Genomic DNA, 24,003 nt, shown 5'->3' with positions numbered 1-24,003 from the left:
CAAGGACGTAGAACTCCAAGTCCTTGGTGGGGCCAGGCAGTGGAGACGGAGTCGGGGCTCACTGGCCAGCAGTGAGGGCCTCACCTACAGGGTAAGGGGCAGCCTTCCCTGGGGAACAGGTGAGGTCACCTGCCAGCTACTTTTCTACACAATTTCATTGGCTCTTTCATCTCTGGGAGCTTGAAGGTGTCCCAGTCAGCGTGAGATAAGCCAGTGTTTGAGGGTCACACAGGTGCGCAGGATCTCACAGATGCCAACAGGTAGAACAGAAGGGCCCCGGGATCCCGGTGTTCTCACTCCGGGCAAGGACAAGCCGAAGCAAATAGTGAAAAAATAATAATAATAAATAAGACGGGTTCAAAAGCAAATGTTGACATTAAACTGAAGCCTCCTTTGAACTAACAGGAGAACATGTATCGTCAAACACAAGCCAGGCGCAGCTCAGCGGGGGAGTCCGTGGGGGATCAGCAGTATTGATTGTTCATTTATTTTTTTGAGATAATCAAGTTACAGGTTGATTATAAAATTGCATCTCAGCGGGCCTCCCATCAGCCTGTCTCGGCCAGCCTGGCTGTGACCCTAGAGCAAGCTGGCAGGTGCATGCACCCCAGCACACCTATCTACCTGTGTGGCCTCCCCAGGCCGCCGTGGGCGCGTGAGCCAGGGCCTGTGACAGAAAGAGACACGGCCACGTCTGAGCCTGGAGCCTGGCGCACAGGGAAGCAGGCCCCAGGAAATGAGATTCGACCCCCACTCCCTGCCCAGGCACTTCCTCTCTAAAATTTATATAAATGTCCCAGACTCTCAAAGTGCAAGGGTGTGGCAGAGGGCGCGGGGGCCCAGGGCAGGGAATGGGGACCAGACCTGAAAGGCCAGAGCAGGGCAGCCCTGGGGTAAGAGCTGGGAAGCGGAGGTCTCGGGTCCAGCCACTGAGATGGACCGGGGGCAAGGGCACTTCCATTTTTTTTAAGCATCTGGTATGTTACAAAGTAAAGAAATGGCCCCTAATTCCACCCCCCAAAGAAATTAGAGCATAGGTCTGGACAAAGTGCTCTGGGTGTTTTAAACAGCTGGATTTATAATGTCACCAAACAAGAAGCCCAAATGTTCAACTGATTAACGAGTAAACAAATTGTGGTCTATCTATTGATATATGTAATGGGTTGAATGGTGGCCCCAAAAGTACATCTTCAGATGTGAGAACCTGTGAAGGTGACCTTTCTTGGGAAAAGGGTCTCTGTAGATGTAATTAAGGATCTCAAGCTGAGATCATCTGGGACTTTCCAGGTGGGTTCACAATCTAACGACAAGTCTCCTTGTAAGAGATGCAGAGAGGGAGAAGACGAGAAGAAGGCCAACGCACGAGAGAGGCATGGATTGGAGTGATTCAGCCACAAGCCATATTCGGAAACACTCTGTAGGATAGATTTTCTCCTTTGGCTAGAATTTTTGCTATGCCTGGTGATTGCCAAGAAACTGTAACCATTTGCAAATTAAATGTATTAGATACACATGTAGCTAAATAATTGGAAAGGCAAAATTATAAACATCTTTCCAAAAAAACTTTTTTTACTATAAAACCATGTTTAATGTGGGATGTGGATGTTTTATGTGAGTGGGGGAGTGGCCCCCAAGAAAAACAAGGGCCCAGGGCCTGTGGAGTCTCACAGCCGTCCTGAGTGGGCCAGGGCCTGTGGAGTCTCACAGCCGTCCTGAGTGGGCCAGGGCCTGTGGAGTCTCACAGCCGTCCTGAGTGGGCCAGGGCCGGCAGCAAGTCCATTCTGAGTCTGCTCTGGTCTCACGGCTGCCTTGCTTTTGTGTCTGAAATCTTTCTTGACTCTGTCTGTTGCTGCCCTTCCCAAGCCATCACTCTTGTCCAAACCTCCGTCATCTCGTGCACGGACTTCTCCAGCAGCCTCTTAATGATTCTCTCCTTCTCCACTGTGGTTTTCCAAACCACCTTCTGGACTTTTCAAAATAGAAATGGGATCACATCTCCTTCTGTTAAACCCACTAGCTATTACTGGATTACCCATGTTCTGACCTGAAAAGTAACATTCCCAACAAACCAAATAAAATCCTTCAGGGTCAGGACCTGTTCATCTGTCCTGCGTCACCTCTCTCCCTCCTCCCCACCTCTGCACCGCCCTCCCCACCTCTGCACCGCCCACCTCACCTCTGCACGGCCCTCCGCACCTCTGCGCCACCCTCCCCACCTGTCAATCCCTCCTTAAGCACATTTGCACTGTCTCCTCTTCCTTCTGCTGAATGCCGTTCCCCTCAGCACACTTCACCTTGAACTCTTACTCTGTTCAGCTCAATCCAAATGTCACTTCTGAGAGCTGTTCCTGACAACCTCACCCCCACTGCCACCCTCCGCTACCAGCTCCCTGTCCTCCTGTGGTGATTATTTGGTTAATGTCTAATCATTCAAGAGACTCTCTGCTTCACAGGAGAGTGAGCGGGTGTCTTATGGCACAAAGGGGTGGGGGGAAGGGGAGAAGCTTTGTTCCTCTCTCTTCAAACCCCAGGCACCTGAAAGAGTGACTCGCACTTGGTAATGGCTCAGATAAGTGTCAGTGAAATGAGGGACAAGGGAATGAGTGAGAGTAGTGAAATGAGGGATAAGGGAATGAGTGAGAGTGAGGGATGAATGAGTGCGGTGTGGCTCGCTCACTCCTGGGGGCCCAGCTCAGACCCCAGCACAGAGCATCTTTACAGGAGAAGCAGCACCCACCAGAGTTGCCGATGTCAAGCTTGGGAAGTGCCCACCTGGCCCCCAGCAGACACCTGGCCAGGGGAGGACTAGCTCTGGGACAATGGCTTCCTCTGTCCCCATAGCCCTCAGGGTCTGGAGCACTCACCTGCGTTCTGCCGACAGGTGCCTGCTTAGATCTGTGCGTCTACAGCGTGGGGGACCTGGCAGCCCCCGTCCACTGTTCGCAAGTGGCACAGATGTTGTTTCTGAGGAAATCTTTCCCGGAAGAGCAAATGGGAGAAATATTATCAAGATCACCACTTAGTCACTTCACAAATAGTTACGGAACACCTAGGATGCGTAGGGTTCTGCTTGGCACTGGGTGTCAGCTGCAACATCACCTCCTCACTTGTCCCCCCTCTGGGCTTTGTCAGCAGTTTTTACAATTGCTGTACTCAAGTGTATGGACTTTATAGTTGGGTGCCTGGGTCTGCGTCCTGCTTCTACCCTTTTCTGGCTCCGAACCCTTGGGCGAGTTACTTACACTCTCTGTGCTTCTTCAACCGTGAAGTGGGGACTAAGGTTACAGCGAATCCGCAGGCTTGTCACTGGGACCGCCTGAATACATGTAACGTGCTTAAGATGGTACCCAGGAGACGTCAGCCCTCCATAAATGCTTGTCATTGTCGCTGTCACTCCAGCTCCCTGTCTCTGACGGTACAGACCATTTGTGTTTTCTCTGCAGCATCCCCTCCCCTCTCTCCTCAACAGTATAACAGATCTTTATAGGGGGGACTACCCTGCTTCTCTGCTCATCCTTGTGGTCAGTGTGGGAAAGCATTTCAGCCATTTGGGGTGGAGCACATGACCCAGATATAAGCCAATCAAAACACGGCATTTTCCTACCTACGGAGATTGGCTAAGGGTTGGTAATGCGAGGGAAGCTGGCCCAACCAGAGTGATTCCAGGAACCTGGCCACAGCCCAATTGGCTTTCTCCTCCCCATGCCGGTGAACGTGGGAGGCTGGGTGGGGGCTGAATGGCTGCCGCCCTCTTACCCAAGAGTGAAACACTCACCGGGAAAGCCTGAACCACGGAACGCGGGAGGCCTGGGTCCCGCAGGGGCCCGGCTCCATGGGGTGAGGAACCAGCTCAGGTCCCCAGGCCTTCCATTGCCAGCTCAAGACACTTTGTCCTGACTCAAACCAGCAATGTTCTTGTCCTGGCAACAGAAGATCCCAATAAACACATCACATAATGATGTGACTGACACCTATTTAGTGAGTGCCTGCTGCCTCCTAGGACTGTGCTAGGTGCTGGGGAGGCTAGTGTGTGAGCTGGACTGTGCCACTGACCTCGGAAACCTTGACTTCTAGGAAGGGACAGATGGAAGACCCAGGCACTGCCTCGGGACAGTTGGGGCTCTGTCTGTTTGCCCTGTACAACCCCAGAACCACACCCCTCGTGACCTGCGCTGCCATGTTCTCACCTGCTCAGGGCAGACAAGGATGCCAGGCTCCGGGGGCACTCCACGTCTGCATGGCAGTGACCTGTGGGCCTGCACAAAGCCGGGACTCCACAGAGGGGCGGGTCATTAGGACGCGTGAGTCTGATTTGAGAGGAACTGAAAATGATACTCTTAAGTTTCCCCGTAATCATTCAAGAGAGCACGCACGCAGGTCCCTGGGGACCCACACAGACACACTTTAGGTCCTTGCTTTTCTTCCGTGTCAGCTGGTACACCCTCTTAGGAAAGATTCTCTTCTGCCAGTCTTCCCAATCGGAAGAAAAAGGCACGCTTTATCCACAGATGTTTTAAGTTTCACACGGGCTTAACATTTCAATCTACACAGGTAAAGATAATGCTAAGTGTTGGCCAGTAGGTGGCAGCAAGTTTGAACTTGGCCTGGGAAATAGTTTGGTGTGACAGAGCATCTTTGTAAAATCCATTTACATCTCTGTGCTTTATGGCACTTATTAAGAAATAGAAATTGAACGCCCACTTTGTGCCCAGTGGGGCGTTCACCGCAGACGGGTCTCACCCTTCCCAAGGTATGTTTTAGCATAATTACTTTGGTTACCATCCCAATACAGACCGTCTCTAAGTGATGTTTAAAAGCAGGTGCATTGAGGTGCAAAACAAAGGTATTACAGGGTGCTATGCCAGGCATTCTTATTTCAGCCTGACACCCCCAAATGAGTACATTCACCAGGAATGAAAAGCAGGTTCCACACCTTACTCAAGTGAGTTCTGCACTGAGAAAACAAATTAGTTTCTGGAAGATTTAATTATGTCTTAGAAATGAGAGAAAAAAAAAAAAGCCTCAAAATTTTATGATACCTGGGCTTAGAGTTGCCTAATGAGTCATGAGCCCAGACAGACCCCGGAGCACATCTGATAGGCTAGGAAGGCTCTGTGCTCCCTTGGCCTCTGTCTTCAGGGTTTGTTTATGCGGTTGATGAATCAGAAATGAGGCTGCCTTCCACTGTCGGCCACAGTCCCACTCCATTACATGCCCTTGGGGACAGCAGGGGAGGCAGGAGGATTGCTGAGGAGAGAAGGCACCTCTCACAGGAGCTGTGACGCTCGCTGTTCAGCCAGCCAGCCGGGCTCAGGCTCCTGTTATGCATAATGGTGCTAGAACCTGCCAAGCTTATCTGACCGGTCCAGCACGGACAGCTAGTGGAGTGGTCCATTCACTGGGGGCTACACTAGGAATGGCAGGTGTCTGAGCCACGGCAGCCAGGGGATGGGTTAGCAGCGGTGTTCAGAGGCCCAGGCAGCAAGCACCAGAGGGAGTGGGTTGGGATCCATGCCTCTGGAACAGTCTAAAATAGCTGGCACCTTGGTCTAGAGCAGGGTCAACCTACCTCACTTTTCTCTTTGATGATAAGGATCACTGGGATGGGAGGGAATGCTTATTAAATAACCGGGCCCCTTGTACAGAAATTCTGATCCCATGGAGTGGAGTCAGCCTGAGTTTCTTTATTTCTAACAAGCTCCCATAGGATTTTTTTTTTTTTTTTTTTTCTTAGAGCTCAAGGAGCTCTTTTTTTTCTTTCTTTCTGAAGCTGGAAACAGGGAGAGACAGTCAGACAGACTCCCGCATGCGCCCGACCGGGATCCACTCGGCACGCCCACCAGGGGCGATGCTCTGCCCACCAGGGGGCGGTGCTCTGCCCATCCTGGGCGTCGCCATGTTGCGACCAGAGCCACTCTAGCGCCTGGGACAGAGGCCACAGAGCCATCCCCCAGCGCCCGGGCCATCTTTGCTCCAATGGAGCCTTGGCTGTGGGAGGGGAAGAGAGAGACAGAGAGGAAGGCGCGGCGGAGGGGTGGAGAAGCAAATGGGCGCTTCTCCTGTGTGCCCTGGCCGGGAATCGAACCCGGGTCCTCCGCACGCTAGGCCGACGCTCTACTGCTGAGCCAACCGGCCAGGGCTCTCCCATAGGATATTGATGGGCTAGTCCTTGGACCACACTTCGCGTAGCAAGGGCTTGCAGTTCCTTTAAATTCTAGATTCTACAATGGGTTCATGTCTCTGGAGCAACTCTGGTTTATATGTATTGTAGTAGGGAAAGAAAGTTAGACACCAACATTTCTGTAGGACCTATTCTATGGTGACTGTACTTTTTTACAAAAAGGAATCTCATTTAACTCTTTCAACACCCAACCCTGTGATTGTCTTATTATCCCCACTGTACAGGAAATGAACCTGAGAATCATGGAGGTTTGGTAACTTGCCCAAGGTTGCACAATTAACAGGTGCAAGTTTTGAGATTCAAACCAACATCAGACTGATTCAATGCATATTAATTAGCTAACTAATTCATTAACCCAAAAAAGAAATATTAAGTAGATCTAAGAACTGAGCACTGTATGAGGCATTAGGACATAAGGTGAGCAAAACATAGGAGGTGCTGGTCTTCATGGCACTTATAGTTTAGCAGGAAAAGTGACACTTCAGTGAGAAATAACACCACAGAGTAAAATCAGGTCGCAAAGCTGCCACTTTTGACTGTGTCCATCGCTGCCTCTCTCGTCCACACCTCCCATCTCTCCTGCTTAGAAGATTGCAATGATATTATTGTCACCTATCTGGGACACTTTTGCCCAGCTCTGTACATGACTGGCCCTTTCTTCTTATCAGCGGTCAGCTCCAATGGGACCTGCTCCAGAAGGGCAATATTCTGCCTATCAGATAAGAGTGCAGATTGTGGCACCAACACCTGGGCCTGGGTTCCAGCTCCTCCACCTATCAGCTGTGTGACACAGGGCAAGCTCCTTTACTTCTCTGTGACTTGGTGTCCTTATCTGCATAGGGCGATAGCAGGACCCTCCCTGTGGGATTGCTGCGAGGGTAAATGAGCTACTACGCACACGAAGTACTTCAAAGAGCGCCTCTCACAGGAGAGCAGCATGGGAGCTTGTGCTCTGTCATTCCCTGACCTCCCGCCAGCATTTTGATGTGCCCCCTTTTATTCACAGGTATCACAGCACCCTGTTTTATTGTCTTCAATGTTCTTCTTACCAAACTATTCACGTATTTACTTGTCTGTCTCTCGACTGGTAGAACCTGATCAGAGGACCTGGGCATTATCTGTACCCCATGTGTCCCCAGGTCCCAAAGCTGAGCCTGGCACACAGCAGGTTCTCAACAACTCTTTATCAAGGGAGTGAATGACTAGCCTGCAGCTATGGTTCTGTGGGAGAGCATGGCTGTGTTCTCTAGCCCAGGCCAGGGAGTCGGGAATGGCTGACTTCTGCAGAGAATGATGTTGACCTAACTATGGACCATACCCCAACATGAAAGCCACAGCCTCTGCTATTAAGAACAGATGATGGAAAGAAAAAGATGGGCTTTGTCAGCCTCTGATGACCTCTTCCTGGAGTAGGATGAGCCTTCCCGGAAAATCTTTAGAGGCTTTAAGTCCAGAAGTCAAAATTTGAACATCTAGTTATTGTAGGTTAAAGCCAATAGTCTGTCTTAGACAGTGTTGGTCTGTGTCCTACCTTTGACATTATATTTAAACATGGGTTTTTATATTTAATAAACAAAAGGGCCCTGAGAGATTCTCTGGAGCCTTCTGCTCACGTTAATCATCTTCTTGAACACACACTGCTATTTGGACTGGGGATCTGGCCAAACTTTAAGGGAGGGTTGGGGAGGAGGGGAAGTCCTTACACACCCAGCTAAAATCGCCAAGCCATTCTTCAACATTTTCAGAGCAAAAGGATAGAATGAAATAGATGCATGGCTTTTGCTGGCCCTTCTTCCACAGTCAGTCAGAAATTTGAATCTTCTTGAAAAATCAGTTCTATGTTGGATCTGCCTCACCCTAGGCTTCTAGGAATATGAAATCAAGAGACCCAAAAATGATGTCCCCAGTCTATAAATGCCTTTCTTACCCACTTTCTGATTCCTGAAATTCTAATAGCAACCCCTGCCTTTCTGCAAAGACACAAGTGACTTGAGAAAGCACATATATTTGGGAGGAAAAAGTCCAATTTTGAAATTCAGTCTAAGAGCTAAGAGGTTGACCTCAGACCTTTTAGGTTGAAAGATTTTTTTATTATTAATTTTAATGGGGTAACATTGATAAATCAGGGTACATATGTTCAGAGCAAACATCTCCAGGTTATTTTGACGTTTGATTATGTTGCATACCTATCACCCGAAGTCAAATTGTCTTCCATCATCTTCTATCTGGTTTTCTTTGTGCCCCTCCAAGTTGAAAGATTTTGATAGGAAGAAGGCAGAGGGTAAAGGGTGGGAAACACATTAGAGAGAGGTAATAGGAAGTAAGGAAAAGTGCAGAACATCAGTCAGCTATCACTACAGAAATGCTGCGTAACAAATAATCCCAAACTCATTGACATATATTAAACATTTATTTCCTGCTCAAATGTCTAATGGACAACGTGGGTTCACCTGCTCTATGCTAGGCTCTACTGGTCTTCGGTCTAAGTGGTGGGTAAGCTCCCCAATCTGCTCCTTGTGTCTCATTCTTTCTGAACCAGCTATAAACTGAGGAGTGAATGGAAACATTTAATGCCTCTTCAGACCTAGGTTCAAAACTTGCTCTATATCACGCCCACTCCCACACCCCTCTAAATTCTTTTGGCCAAAGAAGTCACACAGTCAATCCCAATATCTTAGGGGCAGGGGAGCGCATGCGTCCCATGGAGAGGTGCTGGTATCAAGAGGAAGGATGGTTGCTGAACAATAACTAATCTTCCACAGGCAGCCTGGGTATCAGAGGCCACCCTTACCAACCTCACAAGATGCCTCACATGGAACTAATCCCTCTCAGTTTTATTGGGTCCTCACAGAATGAGGCCCATGTATCTCCAATGGGGACCAGGGTTTTTACGGTATGTTAACTTCTCGTGCACCATAGTTTTACTCTGTGAAGGATTTCCTACCACTTGCCCTAAATTTCGGGGCTCTAGGCCCCACTCACTCTACTTCTTTGGGCCAATATTGATCAGATACCACTTCCCTCTCTGGATCTTTATATTCCTGCTTTGAATATTATGGGGCCAACACCACTTTCCCAAATAAAAACCCAGCCATTGGCCAGTATACCTGAACTTCTCACAATTTCCCTTGTAAAAACAAGGGGCAAGGGGGCCAGGAGCTAGAGTTTGAGACACACGGTAATGAGATTATCTTTCCTACAGGAAATTCAATATCAGTGGCTATTTTCATAGTTAATCAGTGTATTTTGTCATAGCAGAGCTAAAAATAAGAAATTGACAGATCAGAACTGACAAGGGCAGACCTAAACACATTTCCCTGTTTGCTCTGCAGCCCACATGCGCACAGCCTCTCACCTTTGGCTTTGATCTTGCAATCTGCAGGCAGCTGGGCACCCACCTAGGTAAACAAAAAAAATGGGGGTAGCAGGGGCTGCAGGACAGCAGGGTCTTTCTTCCTCTGATGGTGCCGGTTCCTGATTGCAGCCGGCAAGAGCCAAGAGCCTGCTGCCTGTCTCAGAGCCAGTGAATCAGCAGGCCCCATTCACCTTCGGAAGGAATCACGTAGGGAAACCTGCCTTGTGAGCCTGCCTGCGCTGGGGCTCGCTCTCTGACCGCCCCCTCTCCCGCGCAGCCGGGCCAGCTGCTGAATGCATCCCCTCGTGCACCCCCACTGCTGGGGATTGGCTGAGAAGGGAGGGTGAGGGCCACCTGTGATTGCCAGTCACTCATTAGGGTGGTGAAGCCCTGGCGATCCACTTTTAAAGGATGAGGGAGGGGTTAGGGAAATGATACAATTGTCCCGCAGGATTCATCTCCATCTGGGCTTTTGTTCATTAAAGCGACTTGGGGGTGGTGGTGGCATTGGGTACCCAGCTTGGGCAAACCCTGGGTGAAGGACCCTGGAGAATATCAAGGGCATTAGGCCTGTCCTCAGGTGCTTTGGATCCAAGGCTGGAGAGAGGAGCAGCACCTGGGCGAGGGCGAGGTTTACAAACACAAAGCAGTGTGGTCAAGCGGTGGAGGGCGCATGCGCCACCAAACCCAACGCCTGTGTACGGAGCCTCCAGTGTGCGCGCTTTCCTCTGGAGGAGCTTGCCAGAAGCAACAGTGATAGTTCCAACCGAGACTCTTGGGTGAACAATTTTGGCTGACACCTTTGAGAGCCTTTGATATGGTTCGTGCTTTTTTTAAAAAGATGACCTCCTTTGTTCTCGGCACTTTCCAATGAGGTGGACACAGAAGGGCTGGAGACAGGCACCATCCCGACAGCCCCCCGTTCGGAGTCAAGTCAAACAATCCCAGTAGTATTTGCTTCTTGTTGCTGAAAACAACCCAAATGTATTATCTTACAGTTCTGCAAGGCAGAACTCTGCAATGGGTCTCCCTGGGCTAAAATCAAGGTGTTAGGAGGACTGCATTCCTTCTGGAAATACTAGGGACAAACCCATTTCTTACCTTTTCCAGTTTCTTGGGGCCTCATGGCCTTTTCATCTTTGAGGACAGCAGTGTAGCGTCTTCAAATCTGTGTCTGCCCCTCCTGCCCTCCGTCTCCCACCCTTTCCCTCTCCCCTCTTCCCCTTCTCCATCTCTGTCTCTCTCTCTCTCTCTCTGCCTCCACCACCCCACCTCCTTCCCTGATTCTGACCCTCCTGTCTCCCTCTTCTAAGGACCATGATCACATTGGTCCACCTGGGTGACAGAGACATGCTCTCAGGTTCTGGGAATTAGGACACGGACATCTCTGTGGGCCATGCTTCCAGCTACCACTGTGTTTCTCTCCTGTGACATCTGCTACCTCGCCAAGGCTGCTCTGAGGGAAAACAGAGTTTGCCCAGGACCCGTGGCCCCTAGAGATACACACACAAGGACAGTGCCGGCAAATCAAGGCGCTGAGTTCCGGGGGCTGAGACTCCCCCCACTTCACAAACAAGAGTGCTGAGGCACAGACAGGTTGTCCAGTTGGCCAGGGGCGCCCAGCTGGCAAGGGGAAAGATCCAAAATGAAGCTGGGTGGTCTTGCTTATGGTTGCTACAGGACACCATGACCCCTTGCTGCTTCTTCCCGCAGGAGTGCGCCCCAGATTAGCTAGGACAGGCTAAATCAGCCAGCGCGGCTCTCCCTGGGAACGCCACAATTCCTTCATCCATTCCGTAACATTGATGGAAAAGTCTTTCCCTGCCCTGGACCACTTTGATCCTTGTTCAGTCCCAGCCTGTGACTCAGTTGCCCCCAGTGGTTCACAGGCAGGCAGCTGAGATAAGATCTGTTGCCCATAAATCCTTGTCTTGGGAAACAAGGAGACAAACCTTCTAAACTACGGAAAGTTCCAGAACAGGGATTCTGAAAGTGTATCCCATGAACCACCTGCGAAAACACCACCTGGGGCCTTTGTTAATAATGCATAGTCCTGCCTGACCTGTGGTGGCGCAGTGGATAAAGCGTCCACCTGGAAATGCTGAGGTTGCCGGTTCGAAACCCTGGGCTTACCTGGTCAAGGCACGTATGAGAGTTGATGCTTCCAGCTCCTCCCGTCTTCTCTCTCTCTGTCTCTTCTCTCTCTCTCTGTCTTTCTCTCTCTCTCCCTCTCCTCTCTAAAATGAATAAATAAAAAAAATAATGCATAGTCCTGTGCCCCATGCCAGACCCTGGGGATGAGGCCTAGGCACCTGAATTTGTTGTATTAAAGTCTTCCCACATTCTCCTGCAAACACGGGTTTGAGAACAAGATTTTGCTTCCTTTTACTTTACCAAGAGGTCCCTATTTTGGGCTGGGGGCGTTGCCTTCTTTAGTTATAAGAACCGACACTTTCAAAGGGCAGAGTGGGGTGGTTGGTATCTGGGAGCTTTGAATGGCAAAGTCCTTGTGTCCGTGTGAGCATGACCTGTGCGCATCCTTTCCTTCCACAGGCACGGGTGTGGCTCCTCCGTCACTGGAAGATGGCCTCCCGCGTGCTCACGCGCCCCGTGTACCAGTGCATGAGCTGTCCCCAGCACTTCTTCACCAGATTTATAGAACTTGCCAGTGGAATCCAGACCCAGGCACCTGCTTGATTTCCCACAGGGGACTCAGTTCCTTGTAGGGGACATTCTGTACTGACCTGTTTCTCTTCTGAAGGGGCCAATGGATACATGCTCCGTTCTCATGAGTGATGTGGCTCTGGGCAGGCCTGTCAGTCTCTCTGAGTCTTGACTATAAAGTGATGTTACTAGAACCCCCTGCAGGAGCTGCTGTGAGAGTGGGGAAGAGACGTGTACGTCTGAGAGCGCATTCAGCCGCAGAGACGGATTTAATGGCAGGTGCCCCGGGCACGTACTCTGGACCCCGACTTCTGAAGGGCCCTGCAAAACCCCAACTTTACACCTTTTTCTAATGACACCAAGTTTGGTTTTCTATGTGCAATTTTAACATTAATACTAATATTTATTTATTTAAAAATATGGTTAACAGTATTTTTATTTTACCTGTCTCTCTCTCTCTTTTTTAAGGGGCCCAATATTTTCTTCTGCCCTCAGGGTCACAACTGACTTTAATCCGCCTCTGTTCCTCTGTGAGCTGAGGACCAGGGGCTTGTGCCAGGCCCAAGGCTACTCCAGAGCTATGACCTTGGGAGGAAGGCCATTGCGCTCTTTCCCCCCAAACCCACTGGACCGTGGTTGCAAGCAGTATTTCCGGGGCGTGTTAGAGATGTCCCCACAGGGTCACCTGAGGAGCATACTCAGGAGAGACGAGCCTGACCGTGTGTTTACTTCAGCATCAGATCTCCATTCTTTCTGCTGGGACCGCTGTCTCCCTGCAGCCCTGCCCGTTCGTGCCTGAGTCTCAGCCCCCGGAACTCAGCGCCTTGATTTGCCGGCACTGTCCTTGTGTGTGTATCTCTAGGGGCCACGGGTCCTGGGCAAACTCTGGTTTTCCCTCAGAGCAGCCTTGGCAAGGTAGCAGATGTCACAGGAGAGAAACACAGTGGTAGCTGGAAGCATGGCCCACAGAGATGTCCGTGTCCTAATTCCCAGAACCTGAGAGCATGTCTCTGCCATCCAGGTGGACCAATGTGATCATGGTCCTTAGAAGAGGGAGACAGGAGGGTCAGAATCAGGGAAGGAGGTGGGGTGGTGGAGGCAGAGAGAGAGAGAGAGAGAGAGACAGAGATGGAGAAGGGGAAGAGGGGAGAGGGAAAGGGTGGGAGATGGAGGGCAGGAGGGGCAGACACAGATTTGAAGACGCTACACTGCTGTTCTCAAAGATGAAAAGGCCATGAGGCCCCAAGAAACTGGAAAAGGTAAGAAATGGGTTTGTCCCTAGTATTTCCAGAAGGAATGCAGTCCTCCTAACACCTTGATTTTAGCCCAGGGAGACCCATTGCAGAGTTCTGACTTGCAGAACTATAAGATAATACATTTGGGTTGTTTTCAGCAACAGGAAGCAAATACTTCTGGGATTGTTTGACTTGACTCCGAACGGGGGGCTGTCGGGATGGTGCCTGTCTCCAGCCCCTCTGTGCCGGCCTGAGACACATCACCCAGAAGCAGCCCTTTCCTTCTTCCTAACTGGGCTTAGCATCTGCCACGTGCCAGGCCCGCGTGTCCTGTGTGTGCTGCTCTTGATCATATCCGTTCTCTTACCTCTTGGTCCATTTCCTGGCCTTTCTTCTCCATTCCCTACACCTGCCCCACTCAGACCCTGGATGCAGTTGTCAGGTATAGCAAATAAAGTACAACAGTACACAGGGTATGTTCTGCAAAAACATTATTCATTTCTTATCTGATATACAAATTTGAATGGCCTCTTATATTTTATCTGGCACCCCTACACCTGGAAGACGCCCAGGAGAGCACCTGCAGAATTAGGCCCCGGCATCCGCTGGCCCCACTCCGGGGAATGCTTGAGCTGAACCCTCTTAGTTGCCAGGTGTTCTCACCTGCCTGTCTCATTTATCCGCTCCCTGACTGCTTGTTTTCTTAGTGCAGCTGCTGCTCTGGGCTGGAGGGATGACATTAGGGACAGAGAGGAAAGACAAAAGCAGTGGAGGGAGAGAGATGTAGGAACGAGGGGAGAACCTGGCTTGTGTTCTCAGGGTTCCTGCGAGCACCACGGAAGGGACATTTCTGAGGCTCTGTCTTCTCTGACCAGTGCGGGCTGGTTTTGGGTCTTAGGAATGACAGTGGTTCTCAGAGCCCTGTACTCTTCAAGAGGGGAGGAGTCAGCCAGGGCCGCATAACAAAACACCACAGACTAGGGGCTTACACAACCCATCTGTTTTTATGCAGTTCTGTAGGCTGCAGGTCCGGGACCAGGGCGCCGGCCGGGCTGGCTTCCTCCGAGGCCACCCTCTCACCACCTGTGCACACAGTCAACCCTCTGTGCTTGCACATCCCAGGTCCCCTCTGTGCGTCCAGTTTCCTCTTCTCCAAAGCATCCCTGTCATGTTGGATTAGGCCCCACCTGAATGGCCTCACTTTAATTTGATCACCTCTTTAAGAACCCATCTCCACCCTGGCCGGTTGGCAGTGGTAGAGCATGGCTTGGCGTGCAGGGGTCCCGGGTTCGATTCCCGGCCAGGGCACACAGGAGAGGCGCCCATCTGCCTCTCCACCCCTCCCCCTCTCCTTCCTCTCTGTCTCTCTCTTCCCCTCCCGCAGCAGAGGCTCCCTTGGAGCAGGGATGGCCCGGGCGCTGGGGATGGCTCCTTGGCCTCTGCCCCAGGCGCTAGAGTGGCTCTGGTCGTAGCAGAGCGGCGCCCCGGAGGGGCAGAGCGTCCCCCCTGGTGGGCAGAGCGTCGCCCCCTGGTGGGCGTGCCGGGTGGATCCCAGTCGGGCGCATGCGGGAGTCCGTCTGACTGTCTCTCCCCGTTCCCACCTTCAGAAAAATAAATAAATAAATAAATAAATAAATAAATAAATAAAATAAAAAGAACCCATCTCCACATACAGTCACATTCTGTGGGACTAGGGGTTAGAATTCCCACATAGGAACTTCAGGGAGGCACAATTTGTAACACGAGACATGTTGGACCTACTGTCTCAGGGTCTCCTCGCCCTGGGTGCTGTGGTTTCTGGAGAAGTTTCATATATTCCTCCCCAGACCTCAGGGCCCCCTCCCCGCCATGCGATAAATGTGAGCTGTGTTAACTAAGCTGTATAAACTGAGGCCCCAGCTGCACAGAAGGGAAAGGCACTCTGGTTGTTGCTGATAGACTGAGCTGACGTCATCCGTCCGTGGGCGGGGCCTCGTAGAGGCTTCCACCAGGGCCCAGGGGTCCAGATGGTGGGAGTAGGGGATCGACCTCCGCTTAGAGGTGGCCCTTCCTCCCAGGGGAGATTTGGAACGTAGGCAATCACAGGCCTTTTGTGCCGGGGAAGAGTCCGACTGGGGCCTTGATTTTTTTCAGTTGGAAAGATTGGAAAACTCCAGCCATTGCAGATCGTTTTTGGATTCCTGCCGTGACTGCTTGGACAGGCCAGTGTGGAGAAGGCTGATTCTTAGGATGGGGCAAGGAGCTGCTCTGGTTGTAGGAGAGACAACCCCCCCCCACACACACTCCGGGCTGGGCCAGCTGGCAGGAACCCCCCGGGAGAGTCTGCTAGGATGCGCCTGAATGATGCATGAGGCGCTTGTAATTGAGAGCCTAATGGAAAGTGATCCGCTTGCTCCTCAGAACCAAGGGCACAGCACGTCTGGAAACGAAGGTTCTGGACTTGGGAGGCCGAGCCTAATTGAAGTTATTGGTGGGTTGTGATGGAAAACAGGCCGCAGCGGCAGGCCCGGGATCACAGCTGATTGGTGCCAGGACGGAGTGAAGCGGTTTCTAAGCGTGTTCTGCAGAGCCCCAGGGACTCCACAGAGATACCAAGGAATTGTCTCAAAGCCACATTCCTTCAACCCCAACAACTGTGCTGTCCACTCTCTCCTGTCCTGGGCTTTCACACAGAATTGCACAGCAGGGGTGGGCAAGGGAGGGGGAGATGGAAAAGGAGGTTTCTCTGCGTTAACATGTGAAAACCACTTAATCTAGTCCAGATACTTGATTTTATAAGTGATAGATTCATTTATCAAACATGCTTTGAAAACCATGTATGATCTCTGTGCTAGATTTTTAGGATTGTCTGATATTGAAGGCAAAAAAACTGACCCAGAAACCCCTGAGTGGGCTTCTTATATTTCATTGGTGTCTTGGTCAATTTGAGCTGCTAGGTGGGTTAAACAATAAATATTTATTTCTCACAGTTCTGGAGGCTGAGAAGTCCAGGATCAAGGCACCAGCAGATCTGGTGTCTGGTCAGAACTGCTTCCTGGTTCATCATAATTGGCTGTCTTCTCATTGCTGCCTCCTCGCATGGCCGGGGGCAGGGGGGAAGCTCTCTGGGGTCTCTTATACAAGGGCACTAATCCCATGTATGAGGGCTCTGCTCTCATAACCCAGTCACCCTCCAAAGACCCACCTGCAGCTATCACGTTGGGTGTTAGATGTCAGCATATGAATTCTGAGGGAAGCACAAACGTGCTGTCTACAGCGATTGACTAGACCCAGTGGGGTAGTGTGTTAGCGTTGGCTTTTATTGGCGTGCAAGAGCCAATTGTTAAATTTTCAAGGAACATGGTAATAAATACTTAAATGCATCACTTCTTATTTATTTTATTATATCTGGCTATTGTTTACGCTCTCGGTGTTATTTGCGTTCATTGTATCAGCACAGAGGAAACACTGCACATAAAACAGTGTGCTGACTGCCCACATCCCGCTGGTAACTTAAAATTGGCCATGGAATAATTACACCATGGAATTCAGCAAACTTTTATGAAGTAAAGCTTTAAAAGAAAATGGAGGATGTACGGTTAAACATCACTGGCTAGAACTGGGACACAAACTTACTCCCAATCCGGAAACTGAAAAGGGAATGAGATTGTTATGTCTAGCACAGAGTCACCGTATGAAGTCCTCGGATCCGCACTCCCCCTACCCCTTCCTAAACGTAATGCCTTCAGTGCCTCGCATGATGCAAACAATGGAAAGTTGGGTTGGGGAACAGCTTCTGTTGGACAACAGGAAGTATACAGAGGGAGTGTTATGCAAGCTCTGAGAAGGGAGAAGTCCTCTTGGGAGATTTTTATGGAGAAGATAGATAATGCATGAGCTGAGCCATGAAGAAAGAGGAGGTTTTATTAGGGCGAGTTAACCCTTCGAGTAGTACAATCGTTCATGTACATCCTCATGCCTCCTGACCATCTAGAGTACAATTATACAAAAATTTTTATTTTAAAAATGTGTAAGGCAACATTAAAAAAAGGCAAATGTGGCCCTGGCCAGTTGGCTCAGCAGTAGAGTGTCAGCCAGGCATGTGAAGTCCCAGGTTGGATTCCCCGTCGGGGCACACAGGAGAAGCGCCCATCTGCTTCTCCACCCCTCCCCCTCTCCTTCCTCTCTGTCTCTCTCTTCCCCTCCCGCAGCCGAGGCTCCATTGGAGCAAAGTTGGCCCAGGCACTCAGGATGGCTCCATGGCCTCCACCTCGGGCACTAGAATGGCTCCGGCCACAACCAAGCAACACCCCAGATGGGCAGAGCATCGCCTCCTGGTGGGCGTGCCGGGTGGATCCCGGTCCGGCGCAGGTGGGAGTCTGTCTGACTGCCTCCCTGCTTCTAACTTAGGAAAAATACAAAAAAAAAAAAAAAAAAGGCAAATGTATGTTCTTCTTGTTTCCATAAATTGGTTATCAAACAAACATGACTTTAATAAAACTGTAACTAAAACTAATTTCATTTTTTGAAAAAAAAAGCAAAAACAAAAAACTCACTCTGGGGGTCAGCGAGCATGAGAAAAACTCACTGCTCAAAGGGTTTGTGTGGCCAGGGGCTGGGGCCGCCATTGTGGCCATTCACATGCAGGTTCCCATGGATTCAGGCAGATGGTAAAGAAATGGCGGAGTCGGAGGATGGTGGGCCATCCTCTTTATTGGTGTCTCACCAAGACAGGCAAGCCACAAGAGAAGACAAGGGAAAAGTAGAAAACCTGCTTTTCCCATGGAGGGTAAGGGATCAGGGAGGCCCCTGCAATGGTGCTAGCAGGAACCAAGAGAGCGAGTCCCTGGTCTGTCCCCATTTTATAGAGTAGAAATCAAAACCTTTAATCCAATATACAAATAAGGAAGTCTCTGATACAAAGTCACTTATCTGAGGCATAAATGGGATTCCTCATGAGATCTCACCACCCCACATCATGCAACAGTCAAGGGTGTGGGGAAAAGCTTAGTTTTAAAACTAAGCCTTAGGCTATAATGACTTTGCCAGCTTACAGCCTGTCCCCCACACCCAAAGTGAGCAAACATATATGCCATATTTAAAAACTTATTTGACCAACAGGGTTAAAGAACAATTAGGGTGTAGCTTTACTTTTCTCCTGCCTCTGTCTTCCATTCCCGGATAATGGATTATTCCTCGCCCCCCCCCCCCCCCCACCATGACGCCTACGGCAGATCCCATGGCTTCCCCCATCTCCAGCAGAACACCAGCTCTCCGGGTGTTTAGTACGATACAAAGCAAACCTTTTATCTCACACCCAGTTTGGAACTTCTGCAGTTACAATAGAGGAAAAGCAGTCTGGGCTGCTCTCTCTCTCTCTCTGTCTGTCTGTCTCTCCGCCTCTGTCTCTCCCTTGCTGCATTCCGTCTCGGGACAGCAGAGGGCTAAGCTGTTAAAAGGACAGAAGTGATGTTGTCTGTGCTTCTTCAGTGGTCAGTGCCAGATGTACAAACCGAGGGGGGTCGGTTTTGTAGGTGTTTCGGAGACCTCCACCCCACCCACGCACACATATTGTGTGTGGGCCTCCGATAGTGCGTGAGTTTCCGCTGCCGCGATGCGTTCTCCCGTGGCTCCTGCCCCCGCGGCTCCTGCTCCCGCGGCACGGCTCACCACCCTTCTCCACAGACCCAGACCAAATCTGGAAAAGTAAGTCCCCTTTAATATCCTCTTAAATATCACTTAGAATTTAATGTTATTACTACCCCTCACTACTGTTTAATATAGTTTACTTTTCACTAGAACCCCGTGAGATGAGTAGGGCAGGTGAGGACTCTGAACCAGGGGCTGAGTGACAGCCGCCAGCCCATAGCCGCGGAGCCATGGGCTGGGATATGACCCAAGTCTTTCAGATTCCAGAGTGAGCATCCTCCATCGGTGCCTGATCCCGCCCTTTCAAATGAGCCAGATGATAAACCTGACAATCTGAGGACAGGAGGAGGGGCACTAGCAGGCAGACAGAAGCAAGAGAAGTGATGTGGGACATGATGGACAGCTTCTTCTCAGGTCTGATGAGTTTGGGGTTTGGGGGGATATCAGGGCATCCCCCCGGGGGTGAGGTGGGAGGGGGACTCGATGAAAAGGTAACAGGTGGGAGGGCAGACACCTCAGGCTGATGGGTAAGCTGGCCTGCATTGGTCTCCTCTCTGGTGATTCTGAGAAAATAGATCTACTTTAATGATGTTGACAATCTGCCAAAGAGGTGGAAACTTGTTGACTGATGGTATCTCCTGGCTTCCCAGTGAGGTGGCAAAGTGTTTGTTATCTTCCTTCTAAAAATAAACAGGCACAGAAGCATCCAGGGCACAAGTGCAGAAAGCCGGCTTTGAAATCCTCCACAGTCAAGGAGCTCGGGTGGGGACCAGATGTCCTTGGGGGCGGGGGTGGGGGTGGACACAGAGACAGATTTCTCTTCCTCAAGGATGAGGAAATGTGAAGCATTGTAGGAAGGGATATCGCCAGCTATTGATCACTTAGGTCACTAAATGCCACCTCATCCTGCCGGCAGCCTGCTGGCATTGGACCAAGGTCGATCCTGTCTGTCATTTACTAGCTAGCTGACCTTGGACACATTCCCAGCTCCTCTAAGCCTTAATTACTTTACCTGTAAGATGTGGAAAATGATGTCTCATTTTGAGAACTAAATCAGAAGCCATATATAGTAGACATTCATTCATTCCTTCTGTGCGTGTTTGTGTTTTTTTTTTTGTTTTTTTTTTTTTTTGTTTTAGATTTTATTTATTCATTATAGAGAGGAGAGAGAGAGAGAGAGAAGGGGGGAGGAGCAGGAAGCATCAACTCCCATATGTGCCTTGACCAGGCAAGCCCAGGGTTTTGAACCGGCAACCTCAGTGTTTCCAGGTTAACGCTTTATCCACTGCGCCACCACAGGTCAGGCAGTGTGCGTGTTTGTTGTCACCTGCTGTCACTAGTGATTTACACAGTGCATGAAACAGTCTTTAATGAATGTTGATACCCCCTCGCCTAGGCCAGAGTTGCTGTGGGAGTGAGCTTCTATGCCTACATTGCAGCAGGAAAGCAGCTGGTGTTCAGAAATGAGCCCCGGGAAGTTGCTGTGGGCAGCTGTGAGCTAGAGGGGCTGAGAGCTCTGAAGTTCCTCTGTGGGCCCTGGCAGGGCCTTTTCTTGCCCTGGAAGCCTTTCTCGGGGGTGTCCTGAGAGTCAAGTTGTCCTTAGAGATGCTTATGTGCTTGGGTGTCGGGGGGCTTCTCTGACTGCAGAGTTGATGGGAAGCCAATGGAATTAAGGGAGGGTATGGAATAATCAAAGGATATAGTAAATTCTGAACCACTGATGACACAATATCAGAAATGAAGCAATAACCCTCATTCTGCACAAGCAAACAGACACCCAGAGATGGTGTGTGACTTGCCTGGAGCCACACAGCAAGTTAGTGACAGGGTTAAGATTGGGACCGAGAGCCCCGGACTTTCAGTCCAGAGTACATCCTCCTTCCTCTCACAGGAGACGTTTAAGGTCAGTGAACTTGAAAGCAGGCTTTGCTGGACTTCACACACAGCGTGGAGAATTGGAAACAACGTGGCTTCCCGGTCAGCCCCACCCCTTGTCAAGCACCACTGCTCACTCCACGAAAGATACCTCTGGCTGGGATGGCGGGCCCTCCCCAAAGGCACCAGGAAAGGACTGACCTCGAGGAGAACTCCGTTCAAATGCATTCCTTCATTCCCTCACTCCCACACCCCAAACATTTACCGAGTCCCTGTTATGCGCTATGATCAGTGCTAGGTGCTCAACATTTTATACTTGTCTGCCCTCTCTTCCTGGGCAAGAAGGAGGACCTGAGAGTCCTCCCAGGCTGGGCTTCGACGAGCGGGGGTGGATTGTGGACTTGTAGGACTGGCCTGCAGCTGTGGGAGCTGGTTTAGGACATCTGTAATCTATGTTTCACATGAGTGGTGGTCAGGAACGGAGGGCCAGCGACATACCATCCGAGGAAGCAGAGGGTCACCCCCACAGATGGAGATGAGAGGCTCCCAGAGGGCTCCTACAAGGTAGCGATGGAAGGCGGGACAGCCAAGGGCCAAGTGGGCTTTGGTACTACTTATCAGCACTCATGAGTGAGTGGGGCGCTTCAGCGTGGATTGGGGATGTCACTGTGTTTCACTGTTGTCCTAAAGGGAAGAGGGCAGGGAGGGGCGAAGCAGAGGGAGACTATAGGCCGTGGTTCCCAACCCCCAAGCCCTTTTTAAAAAAATTGTTAAAAACCCATAATATAACAATTTGCCATCTTAACCATTTTTAAGTGTGTAGTTTAGCAGTGTTACGTACCTTCGCATTGTTGTGCAACAGGTCTCCAGCATCTTCTCATCTTGCAATACTGAAGCTCTACACTCGCTAAGTACTGATTCCCCCTCCTCCCGCCTCCAGACCTCAGCCACCACCTTTCCACTGGGTTTTGATGATTTTAATGACTTCCGACATTAAATGGAATCATATAGTATTTGTCCTTTCCTCAACGCTTTTCCTATCTGTGTATTACACTGTTCAGAGGCACAACAGCCTCCCATGAGTAACACTCCAGTTACACACGTACACACGCACACACACGAGGGGAAAAGGGGGAGGGAGCGACAGCTGTAAATGCTCCCACCGCTGAATCTTGGGTGGGGACACACACAGGGTTGGAAAAAGCCATCTAGAGCTCCCGATACTGTCCCGCTCCACCAAGAACACACCCTCCTTGCTGAGAATCACCACTGTGGATGGAAAGAGGGCCCACTGAAAGCACAGGAGGCAGAGCAGGAGGCAGGCACAAGATTTATTAAGCACGCACTGTGAGCAGAGTACTGGGCAGAGCACTGGAAGGAAATACAGTGGAGGTGTAATAGCTACTGTCACCTGCCACATAAAGACCACATTTTAACTGCATAGAAGGGACGCCTGTTAAGCACACACAGACATGCGTAACCAAGAACACGGATACATTGCACTGCATCACTACAGGTTATAGTGAGAGACGACTGCCTTGAGAAGCCACTGGGATACGTGGTTTAAAGAGATCAAAGATACGCTCAGGTTGTAACTTACCACTCTAGTAATGAGTGGGAGCTACCAGAAGACACTAGAAAATGCCAGAAATTTGGTGAAGCTATTTTCTTAACTCTACTGGTCACTTTATTTCAAATTCTGATTGGTAATCCACTTTGGCATGAAACAAAGACAGTTGACTCAACAAGATACTAGATTTATCTTTTTAAAAAAATGTTTTTAAGGGTAAAATCAGCCTGTTGATAATACCATTCCCAAAGGTCAGGCGCAGATTAGAAAGTTAATAGCATTTTTCCTTTCTCTCTATATATTTTTTAAGCTTCTATTATGTGAGAGACCTTCAAAAAAATTTAGTGAAGAGATATTTCATTGGCTTATATCTGGGAAATCTTATTTTTATATGACTCAAAAATTATTTCATAAAAATGTATTTTAGTGCATGGGACATATTCATACTAAAAAATATTTGTCTGTCTGAAATTAGAATTTAATCAGACATCCTATATTTTTATTTGCGAAATCTGGCAACCTATTTTTAGGTTATCACACCTTTGGTATTTCCAGAGGTTCCCAAGAATCGGGGGGCCTAATTTCTGTGCTAACACTGTTATATGCTAACACTGTCGGAGGGGAACGCTTATCCTTCTAGCAGGAAAATTGTATATTTTGTAGGATTTACTCAAATATTGGAGACACTTTCAATTTATTACACCTTTTATCATTACCATTTTAAGCAGTGTGCACTTTAATCAGTTGAATTTTTACTTTGAAATCTTTGAGGCACTGGTTATAAATATTAACTTTATATCACAGTCTGAGGAATAGAAAAACTAACATCTGACTTGAAAAAGTCTCCCATAAATAATCATGTCCCAAACTGCTCATCTTTTGGTATGTGACCACCCTCCCAGCCCCCAAAACAAATGGTGACACTCGTTCTTAAATTATACAACGTCTCTTCCCCCATTCATGATCACTTCTTGCCATTCTCCTCCCCTTTCTTTTACATTGATTTTTTTCCCCAATAATTAAAACGACTGGCCCTTATGTGCTACAATGAGTGTCAGGCCTGTATTGATGGACAGTCATGGCCCCATGAAAGTAAGAGGAAGAAGAGCTCACTTGTTAGATGCTTGGAGCCCTGGAAGCGATAGCTTATTTTGTGGGGATTTTTTTTGGAGGGGGGTTGTTTTGTTTTGTTTCACTTCCTACACTAGCATGTAAACTTGTTTAAGTCCAAAGTGTCTTTGTTAATATATTTAAGCACACAGCACAATGTTGACCTCCCCACCGCCCCAAAGAAAGAAGTACTGGTAGACTGGATGGACACATTTCTGTGCTAGGAATGCATTTCTTGTTGTCTAAATATATCGCTCACATCTTACTTTACTCTGAGATTTCTAAGTTGGAGGAGAAAGATTTCAACACTGATTTTGCAAAGAAAAGAAGTTCACATGAAACTCCAACTGCTGTAAAAATGCATAAAATTATAACACTTGCTGAA

Source organism: Saccopteryx bilineata, chromosome 5, assembly GCF_036850765.1.
Source record: "Saccopteryx bilineata isolate mSacBil1 chromosome 5, mSacBil1_pri_phased_curated, whole genome shotgun sequence".
Classification (NCBI taxonomy): Eukaryota; Metazoa; Chordata; class Mammalia; order Chiroptera; family Emballonuridae; genus Saccopteryx; species Saccopteryx bilineata.
Note: the sequence above shows the minus strand (reverse complement) of the source record.